Genomic DNA, 11410 nt, shown 5'->3' with positions numbered 1-11410 from the left:
TTTCCCGGACTGCAGCTCTTGGCCCCTTCCCTGGGGCTCGTTGGGGTCAGCCCGGTGGCTGCAGGAGGGCATGGTGCGCTCGGAGGTTCTGCACAGCACCCGGAGGTGGGAGCACGGCTGAGCTCTGCTGATAGGGCAGCCTGGAGCACGAGAGTCTCAACACAGGCAGAGCTTTCCTCCCGCAACTGCTGTCCATCACTACCTGTTAAGGTGTCCCTCTGTGCCTCTCTGAGCCACATTTAGCCAAGGTTGTGACCCTGCAGCACCTTTGCATGCTCAGCGTTGATGGCACTGCATCCCTTGGGCTCTCAGCAGCAGTGACCCTGGGGAGCTGCTGTGTGTGCCCCCAGCTCAACACAGTTTTGTAGGAGATTCTGTTAATTGTGTAGAAGTAAAGCAAAGAGAGCCGCCCCCACGGGATGCCTGTGCCAGGCCTCTATTCCCCTGCCCCTGGCTACCAAAAGCCACCGCATGCGCTCAGGGAGGAGGGGGAGGAGGAAAGCTCCTGGCTTTGCTGCGCAACAAGCACACGTGTAACACAGCGATGCTGCTCCTCTGCATGCCAACATCCAGGGCAGCTCCCACGGAGCTATTGCAAGCAGTGACATCATGCTGGCTGAGTTTTGGGGCTCTCAGTTCCCATGGCTCAGGGCCCCAAGGTGCCCAGGCAGTGGAGAAACTCCTCCAGCCATGTGAGGCTGCACCTACCTCCCAGCTGAAGGAGGGAGGCAGGCAGCCAGGTTTTGTGCCTCCTCCTCTTCCTCCTGGGGACTGCACATCCGAGCCTTGCTGCTGTGGATTTGCCTATTTCCCACTCAGCACGCAGTTCAGCATCAGGTGGCTTCAAGAGCTGATAACCCCAGAGAAGAAGGTAAGGAATGCACAGCAGTGTGCAGCTCCGCCAACCCTTCAGCACGAGTCTCTGTCCCGGAGCAGCCATGGGGCCCATCTGCCTGGGCACAACTGATGCCATTCGCTCAGGACAGAACACTCCTTCCTAAACAGATGTACCCATTTCTCAAACGTGACTCACGTTCTGCTCAAGGCCAGGGCAGGATCAGAAGTACTTAATTCCTCACATCCTGCACTGGCACGGGCACTGTACAGCCTCCTACCAGCACTGCGGATGCCTCATCACCGAGACGTGAAGAAGCCGTGTGATGAGGAAGGTCCCACATCTGCCTGAAGAGGAGCAATGCTGTTGCAGGCACTGAGGACTCCAGTTCTCACCGTACCCAGCTGGCACACACCGCTTCTCTTTGCTCTGATTTGTTTCAAGCATCAATCTCCGGGGCTGAACCTCTGCTGTGTCTACCATCCCATGCACAAGATGGTCTGTCCATCGGTCTGCCCTCTCCTGCTGCTCACAGAGGTGCAGGCACTCCACAGCGTTATGAGCAGTGTGTGGCACAGTGTTGCACTGAGCCAGATGCTCCTGCTGTATCTCACTGTGCCAAGCACCTGGTTGTGCCGGTGCCATGCTGCCAACAGGAGCAGCTGCACAGCATCAGAGGATGCAGCCACGGGCTGGCAAGAGCACTGCGTCTGCTGGGAGCAGAGGGAGATGGGAGGCAGAGGCTGGAGCAGGGCTGGCATGTGCTCAGGACAGCAATATGTGTGCAGGGCTAGGATGAGTTCTGCATGCCATTCAGGCAAGAGCAAGGCTGCAGGCAGCCACAAGGATGGAGACCTGAGCAGAGGCACAGCTGGTAGCCAGGAAACTCAGTCCTGCTTGCTTTAATGCAGGTAAGTGGCTGTGTGGAGATGTCCCAGCCCTTTGACACCTCACGAGCAACACCTGGAGCTGGGCAGAAAATTCTCTGTCAGTCCAGAAGAGAGGTCACAGATCTGCTATGGTTCCAACTCAGCTCTAAATGCCTGTACAAGGCTCTGACCATGTGAGCAAGCGAAGGAGGCTGCTCCAGCATCTCCACAGGCAGGACATTCCTAAGAGGTGACCCGTCCATCCCCAGCCCCCCCCATCTCTCCCATTTCTTTGTCACACTGTCTGAACACAGCTATTTTTTCCCTTTTTGGGACACCTCTGGAGCCCATAAATCACAATGCTGAGATCTGCTATAGCCAAGAAAGGAAGGGTTTGGAATAAGGACATGGGGTACAGGGAAGATACCAATCCTTGTAACTTAAAAACCAGGTTACAGACATTCCCAAACGTGACGGTCTTTCAAAGGGGCTTCCTAGAAATTGTGCCACGAGCAAAGCCAAAGAGCCCCAGAGTCCCTGGGCACAGTCTGCTCTCACTGTCAGGATGGCTGCAGGCAGTTCCCCAAGGGAGAGCTCCTCTGGGGCTGGACAGGGGGAAACCAACTTCTGCATGGCCACCAAGCCAGGGCCCCCTGCACCCCACTGCCCAGCAGCTGGTATCTCCTGGGCCCTGGCAGCAAGAAACAGCAAAACAGGCCCTTGTGACACACTGCTCCCAAAAAAAGCCAGACGTGTGTAATGTTGTGAACAACCTGTGCGAGACTGGTTCTGGTATTCATTAATGAGCCAAACAACGCGGTGACAAAGGGCTCCTGCATGCGCTGCGCCCAGCGGGTCACGTCCTGCCCCATGGCACAAGGATTGGTTGTGTCATCCAACTTCTGGCTTCCTTCAATCTGCAAGTTGCCAATGGCTAATCCATCATCCACCAACAGGATATATCTTGCTCTGCTGCTCCCTGGTGACAGCCCTGGCTGTTCCCAGTCCCTCGCAGTCACACCTGTCCCAGCCACAGACCCTTCTGTCTTATGTGCCACGTGAAATACTTCAAGAGCAGCCTCTTTTCTGATTATATTTTCTCTTTGAACGAACTTGATTTTCCACTGAGTCAGTCACAAGGAACTAGAAAAAGTTGCACCTTCTCTCTCACGCTGCTCTCTGCCAGGAGCATCCTCCCCTTTGCTGTAGCATAAGCCATGCTCCCCAGCTCTACCTGACTCCTGTAGGCTCACTGTGAAGAGACATTCTTGGCAACACAATATTTTCTGTGCGCAAAACGTCAACTGTTTTCCTAGTTGTAATAAATCTCAGTCATTACTGTTCTTTTCCATTATTTTTATAGTTGCTCACAGACTTTTTTTCTAATGCAGAGTTGGCTTGACTACTAACATCCTTCTGTTTCTTCCTCGCTTTGCACAAGCTCAGATATGAAGGCTGTAGGTTGGAGACCGTCTGTGCAGAAGCGGTAGTCTAATGCCAGGATTGGCTTCGTTTCTTCATGTTTGGTCTAGACAGCTTATATAAGACTCAAACAGCTGCTTAGTTAGGAGTCCTCCCTGCTTGCGACTCTGCCAAGTCTTGCGCTGGACTATTAATCCTTGTCAGTATGTCTAGTCTGCTGCAGGCAGGCTGAGCTATATTGCATTAAAATGCCTTATCTACATACAAAAAGATTGCTAGCACATTGTTTGGCGTTTGATACGTGGTCACAAATTCCCTTCGGAAATAGGAGAATTTATCCACAGCAAAGCTGCTGCGGTCACCATCAGTATCCTGGGGTGCTTGCCAGCTCCATGGTCCCTGTGAAGTACTTTTCTACCCTTTCCGTGTCTGGAGGTCGTTCTTATAAGTCATGACATCAATCACTAAATCAGGGTCAGCCCTTGCTTCTCCATGTGTGGCTGTCACAAGCCAGTGCTGTATTCCCCGTGGCTCCGACCACGGCAGCCCTTTCCAAATGGAGATGCTGTATGTCAGTGGCTGCTGAACTCCTGCTCCACCCGAGGTCTTCACTGCCACTACATCAAACGTGGCTGTGGGCAGTTGCCAGTGCACGGTGTCTCCGCAGCTGACACAGAGCCCGGGTGAGTGGCTGCAGAGCCAGTGGCCCCAGGTCTGGCACTGCTGTGGTGCTGGGACCCAATCCTGGCCAGATCCCACCTGCAGTCTTGCTTCTCCTTCTTCCGCGTCTCGGGGATTTTTCACTCTTTCCCAGCACTTGGAATAAAGCCTATGTCCAGAAGGGTACCAGTTCTACACTCTTTTTCGCCATGCTGTGGGATGGGAGAACAGCTGGTTCCCTTTCGTGGTGCACTTCTGCTTTCTGCCTCTGCCACCATCACCCTCCAGAACAACAACTGATAGCCTCAGTGATGGGGGAGGCTGTTACCTACAACAAAGACTGCACTACATCTCCTTTGAAGGAGTTACCAGAGGTGGCTTTGAAGTAATTTTGAATTTTTTCTTCCATCCAAAGCACAGGGACCAAGAAGTCTTTCATAAGTCACTGGACAAGGGAGTAACAGAACTGCAGGAACACAAGTCCTTCCCAACATGAGATGAGTCACAGAACCCTCCAAAGCCAAAGGACTTCTGAACATACTTCTACCTCTACTAGTGCAAGCCACCGGAGACTTTACTTTTTCACAGTTTTGAATGCTGCAGCTTGCTCTCCCTTGACGAATTCTCCTGTCTTGACACTGCCACAGACTGCCCCTCAACGTCAGCCATGTTTCACAGCAAACACACCACATTTCACAGAACACTTAAATTTCTCCTAATTTGTACCCAATTTGGATTCTTCTTGTGCTGTGCTGTTTCTCAAGGAAGTTGTTCTCCCAGCCATCCAAAACATGCCTCATTCTTACCCCACTGTAGCTTCTGCACTTGCAGGATACAAAAACCACCTGTCACAAAATGACGCTGTTTCTGATCCACTTGCAGTATTTGCCTTTCATTCTTGCGCATGCACATTCCTTTGGTATCCTGCAAAGTAGAGAGCTGTTGTTACACGCCTTCTCCTCTTCTCCTAGCATCTGTTAAAATGTTTTCCTGGACCCAGGTACAGATGGTAAATAGAGCCAAGCAGAATGATGGATGCCAGCAGCTTTCACTAGGACCATACAATGGATTAAAGCCTTCAGATGACACTTCAAAAAACCCTCAACATTCCCAAGATGCTCACACCATGGATTTTTCCACCCATGCCTGGTACTGCTGCCTGCTGGTTCCAACAGCTGCAGCCCAGGAGATGACCTCAGCTCTGCCAAAGGCTTGGGAAAAGCGAGAGCAGAGCCAGCCAGCTCCCCGTGTGCTCCAACACTCCAACATGAGTCCTGCAATGGTGGAAGCCTGAGCATCCTTACTGCAGGCTTGCAAAGGTGGATCTCTGGTCCATGAAATCAGCACACAGCAAAGTACTGAGTTCAGAGTATTGCTCCATTTAGTGCGCTAAATACTCTTCAAGCGCTGGAAAGCAAGTGACACCAAGAAAGTCCCTTCACAGCTTGTGTTAAGGAAGAGCTCACAGGGACAGGCCCAAGGCACACACTACACACTGCCTGCTCTCCAACACCTTTTGTATTGCACACATGCAGAGAACCAGCAGCCTCGCTAGCACAGCTCCTTATTTCTGACAAGTGCCCCCTTCTCTGCACAGCCAGTGCAGCTGTTACAGGGAATTCTGCCTTTTTATTCCTCAACTGCCTCATCCTGTTTCCATATACAATCTTTCTCAGTGGAAAAAAAGCATCAGATGAGAAGCAATTTTTGAAGATTAACCAAGGATAAATCGTCTTTGTCCCCGCTCGCTATTAGAGTGCCTGGATTTAAGGCTTCAGTCACATGTAAACAGACCAAGGAGTGGAGGAAAGCCCTTGTCAATACAGAGAGCTTGAACTGTGTCATCAGCAAATAATCAAATCTCCACAAGCAGGGGAAGCACTATCTTAGAGCAAAATATTTAGATTTTATGGAATATTGGCCAATTACAATATTTTTCTCCAAATAAAACATTTATAAGAACACTGAAATAAATATTTGAGAACGCAATATACCAAAGTCCTGAGTCACTCCTGATGCAAAAATTGTCTCCCATCTTTCAGGCAGCTTCCCCATGTAGGGTTTGGAGTTGGGATGGCCTCTGGTGGCACTGAGAGATCTGGTGATGTCCATCCCTGCTGCCTGGAAATGGTGGTGCTCCTCCTGGCAAAGCATACCTCCACATTTGAGCTGAATACTGAATGCCTGGCACTGACCAGGGCAACCTTGTGGGTCTATGGCAGCAACACCAAGGTTCCGATGGGCACAAATATGTAAAGAGAGCGAGAAAAGACCTCTTCCCTCCTCCCCTATGCTGATGGCAGTGCTCCAGCTGTGGACTCAGCCCCACAGCGCCTGCTCAGCCTTCAACCCAAACTAGTGGCATCCACACTGACATGAGGCAGAGATGATCCCTGGTGCAGTGGGACCCAGGCAGAAGACAGCAGCAGAGAGCTCAGAGGTGGCTAAGTCAAACAGGTTTGCTAAGGGTTTGAAGGAAGAACAAATGGAGAAGACAGGGCAGATAAAGGTACTGAGTTCTCACAGCATTGCTGACGGGCCAGTTTAGAAGGTGAACCTGTTGCAGCCTGGGGAAAACAGAAAAGATGCAGAACAACAGGCTGGCTCGTAAGAGAACTTTCTCCAGAGAACACATTTTGGAAGGACATCAAGGTAAAGGCAAAGGCAACAGGCACATGCAAGTCACATCTCCGGTTGTTGAAACCAAGCTCCTGATATCGGCAGAATCTAAGAGTTTTATTGCCTTTGGTTCAAAATGGCACTGCTGCTCTTGGGAAGGCCTGCAGGCTCCTTCCTTCAGTCATTTCAAAAGGACTCCGCAGATCAATGTGGACATAGATTTCTTAGAAAGTCCTGTCCAAAATTCAGATTTTCGCTGCAAGTCTGTTTGCTGCTATGGTGCATTCCATGTACCACCACTCGCATTTGCAGACAAGATCCATAACGCATGGTAGTATTCACAGAACAGAGGAACAGTTCTCTTTGACAATCATTACTGAGAGATATTTTAATGAGAAGAGTCTCCAGAGGCCTCCTTCTGCACTAGCATTGCCCAGCTGTGTTCTCTTCCAGACGTGGTCACGTGGCTGTTCAGCTCTTCATTCAAATCTCAGCCCCATCTACTTGGATGTACTCACACAAGATCACCTGTTGCTTTGTGATCACCAGAAGATCATGTCTTCAGTTGGTTGCCATTTTGCCAAACTTAAACCATTTGAGCTGTCCATGTCAAGCAAGTCCATCAGGCTGGTTTAAAAAGACACTCTGAACTGAACACAGTCCCCACATTTAAAATAACGAGGTAGGAAAAACTACTTGTTCACCAACAAAAGAAATTCTGCTCATTAACTACTTTATTAAGAAAATGCCTTTTCATCTTGGCAGAAGCCACTGAACTGTCACGCAACCACAGTTAAGGAAGAAAGAAGCTGCATGGCCTTCGGGTTCAATTCCCTTGTGGGAAACCATCCAACCTGTCCAAACTGTAAATCCCTGATTGATTCATGCCACTCTTCCACATTTGTCAGCTAAATTCTTTTAAGATTCCACCACTGCTCCTTGTCTACCAGCTTCTTGTGGGCTCTTCAGTACTGCATTTTCTGATTTAGGCGAAGAAGTCTTATACTGATATTTTGCTGCTCCTTTTTTTTTTTTTCTTGGTCTTTCAATTCCTTTTTTTTTTTTTTTTGCTTACTTCATGAAGCAAAGACAGACTTGAGGTCAGGGAATTCTGACTGGTAGAGGTGGAGGATCCTCAACATCCAAGCATTCTGCTGTTTCCTGGTTCTTCCTTCAAGATGTCTCCTTGTTCTCATCAATTTCTCCCCGTTCCAATCTCCTGCAGACTGACTTACAAAGTCACTTCTGACAGCCAATGTCTCACTGAGAATATCTAGATTAAATAATGAATTCAAACCCATGATGTGACTTTCCCGTGAGATAAGCCAGCACGAGACTGACACTGGGCTCCGTGCAAAGGGCTGTTGCATTTTCACATCAGTGCCTTCCATTCACGGTCAGGTAGTCGCATTTGAACATTTTAGTTTGTCTGCATGTCTGCATGTCTTGTAAGGATTGATTCACTGACTACTCCTTTAATGGCTGACCCAGAGAGTACAAAGCCAGGAATTAGGTCTGTCAACATAGGAAAAATTCATGAAAAATTTCATGGAAAAAGTCTCATTCTGCGTCTCTTTTTGAGTTAATCAGCAAATTGCTCTGCCACTTGACATGAACAACAGTGACCAGACTGATGTTGCTATGAACATGAGAAACAGCTCTACCCCAGACCACATAAGGCAGAACCCCTTGCTAGGAAAAAAAATGAGATCAGACACTTATTTTTTCCTAAATTCTTGATTCCATGGCTTTGTTCTTGCATTGTGTTGGGCTGATTCTGACATTCAAATCATGCTCAGGAAAAGGCAGACTGATGTAGCTCCTCTCTGAGTGAGACAATCACACCCTATTTAATGAAGAATGCCTTGTCGTGTGTTGAGAGAGGAGTGTATTTCACGGCAGGAAGAATTTTCACCTGTAAAGGAAGGTAATCAAAGTGAAACATGCAGCAGAGCCAGTGTATGGCATAGCACAAAGGGTTAAGAACCAAACTGCTGTGAGCCCACACCATGCTTTCACAGTCCACTGTAGTAATGCACTTTGAAACTCCTATGAATTCAGGGCATCCATGCAAGTTAGGTTACTGGGACCCATAACAACATCTGAACTTCATGAGAGAAGTACACCGAATGCAAACAGTCAGGACAGAACCAAGAAGGACTACGCCAACAGTGAAAATCACATTTACACAGCACAGAGGCTTATGTTTCTTAGTATCCACATACACAGAATAAAGCCACCAACCTCTGGAAGCCTCATGTAAGTGTGGGACATACACTTTGCTGCATTTGTATGGTGCAACCATAGTACTTACCAGTATAGTGACACACATTAAATGCTCGCTTCAAAGTCAAGCCTGTTAAAACTAGGCAAGATGAGGAATAACTGCTGGTTCAAGGCCTGTGCCTCCCATTTTCAGAATACAGGCCACCAACTGAACTGTTCAACTACCTCAGGCTATGACACTGTAGAAAGAGGGTTAGCAAAATACTACACCAGATTAAGGATTCAGGAAACGCTACACATAACTCCATAGGAAATGTCACTTCCCAACCAGAAACACAAAGTTTGGCCAGCGTGGATTCTAAAGACTAGTTTTAGGAGGGGATCTGGGAACTACTTCAAAGTGAAAAAGTTGCACAGCTTGAGGTGTTGAAATTAAGCTCTGTGTGTGAAACTCAGGTTAAAGAAGAGCAGGACTGTATGTTTCAAGCCCCAACATGCACTGCTGTGACAAACCACCATTCCACAGGTCATTCATCAGGATCGTTGTGTGCATCTCAGCATGCTGTTGCATCACTGCAACAAAGGCCACTCAAAGGTGAGGGAGGATTTGTCTATGACACTTTATCGCATCTGTGGAAGAGAAAGCCAGATACGTTCTACCAGTTAGTATAAGATGTATAACATATCCACATGCTGGACAGGAACTCAGGAAAACGGTGATGATAGCAGATGGAAAAAAGGAAAGTTCTTTGTCAAAACTAATATAATAAATCTAGAGCTGTTTAGTTTGAAGAGACAGCTCCCAAGCTAAAACAATCACCTTAGTGAGGACAGGTGTCAATTTGCAGCGGGAATAGTTCAGTTTCAAAAGCAAAGAAACTGAGCGGTTTGCAGCAGTGGCTCACGTGCCACAAGAGCTCAGCAATCCTCCAACCACCAGCAGACAGGTTCCCCATCAAAGAACAGCGGTGCTATGGCCAAACTAGACCAAACGTTGTGTGATCCAAATGTTGTTTTGCAAAAGGTAATTTCACTCCTTCTTGGATGTCTAGCAGTTCAGTCTAGCAGCTCAGTGGACTAGTGAACTACATAGCCCTCTAAAACTCTGTTATGAGAAACCAAAGAGCAGAGGACCAAAATATGTCTGAAATCTTCTCCAGAGCAGCGATGGAAAAAGTAAAAATGAAATTTTAATTTCTGTTGTCATTGAAAGTGAAAAAGATTTGGAAGTCAACACCACTGAACAGTGGGATGGAAAGGAGTACTTTCCTGCCAGGGACTGACCGAATGAAACGGAACTGCAATGTGCTGTTTTCTTCCAGGGGCCAGCTGGAAAGGACTGGCACCCAGTGCAGCCCTGCGATGCCACAGCAGCACAGCAAGGCTGCTCCGCTGCAGTCTGACATGGAGTTCTGCTGAAGTTGTGAATCCCTTGAGTGCAAGGAAATAAACTCTTCCTTCCTGAAGGTACAGCGATGAGATCACCACAAAGTTCCCCTTAGGGAAAGAAGGGATACCCCGAGTTCCAAAGAGACAAGGATGACAAGACACACAAGGTTAAGTTCACACTCTGTAGGGACATGTACCTGAATAGCTACTTTGTCCTTACACTGATGGGATTTATACTGCCTGCACCCATCTGCTTCTGATACTCACTGCAACACGAGGAAATAAAAGCTAAGTACAACAACAATGCTGCAATATTTAAAAGACTCAGAGAGATATTTCCCATCAAAGCCTTAAGGCCACCTAAATATCACTGTTGTCAGTGGCTTTTCCTGATGCTTTCACACAGCTTTGAAACAGAAGGCCTAAAACAAATCACTGCACACACATGCAGTTACCAGGCAGCCACCGCACACGTACACACAGCACTGCCAGCAGCACTGCAGGACTCGCTGTGCTGCAGACAACACAGGAGACGAGCAATTCAAACACAAAGCCTGCATTACAGATTTCACCTTCGCACACAACCAGATCTAAGTTTCACTGCACCGCTCCACCACAAACACTTGGGATCACCCGGATTCCTGTCCTCCTCGGTGCAGGCGATGCAGCCGTCCTGTCAGCATCCATTCCACCCGTCAGCATCCATTCCACCCGTCAGCATCCATTCCACCCGTCAGCATCCATTCCATCCCGTCCGCATCCATTCCAAATGATAGCGGGGCGTTTTTCTACTGATGTTCCGCAGTACAACCCGGGCCTCCAGGTCCGCCGCGTCTGCCTGCGGTGTAGAGCGGCACCATGTTACGTACCCTACGAGCACGCTTTAAGAAGACGTTCGGCCGTTCCTTAACGGAGCCTTCGGCAGCAGAAAGAGCACGAAAACCGGGCGGCGTTAAACGCAACGGATTAAAGCTCCGGATGGGCGCCGAGTCCCGGCGGTTAAAGCCCGGTCGCCGCCCACCGCCGCGGCGCAGCTCCGAGCCGCACAGCCCGAACCGCCGGAACGCGCGCGCCTAGTGCGCGCGTCACGCGGCCCAGCGGAAACGGCGGCGGCGGCGGCGCGCGCGTTGGCTCCCTCGTCACGTGACGCGGCGGCCCAACGGCGCGGCACCGCCCTGCGGGGGGAGCGGCGGCCGCGGGCGGCGGCGAGGCGCGACCGCAGCGGGGACAAAGCGGGGCCGCGGGGCCGGGCGGGGCGCCCCGGAGGGCGCGGCGTCGTCGATGGCGCCGTCGTTCCGGGCCGGGCGGTGACCGGTGCGGGGAGCGGGGGGGGGGTTGGGGAAAAGCCTCGAGGGCGCACGCGGAGAGCGGCCCGGCCGCCGCAGCCGCC

The sequence above is a fragment of the Tetrao urogallus genome (assembly GCF_951394365.1).
Source record: "Tetrao urogallus genome assembly, chromosome: 17".
NCBI lineage: Eukaryota > Metazoa > Chordata > Aves > Galliformes > Phasianidae > Tetrao > Tetrao urogallus.
Note: the sequence above shows the minus strand (reverse complement) of the source record.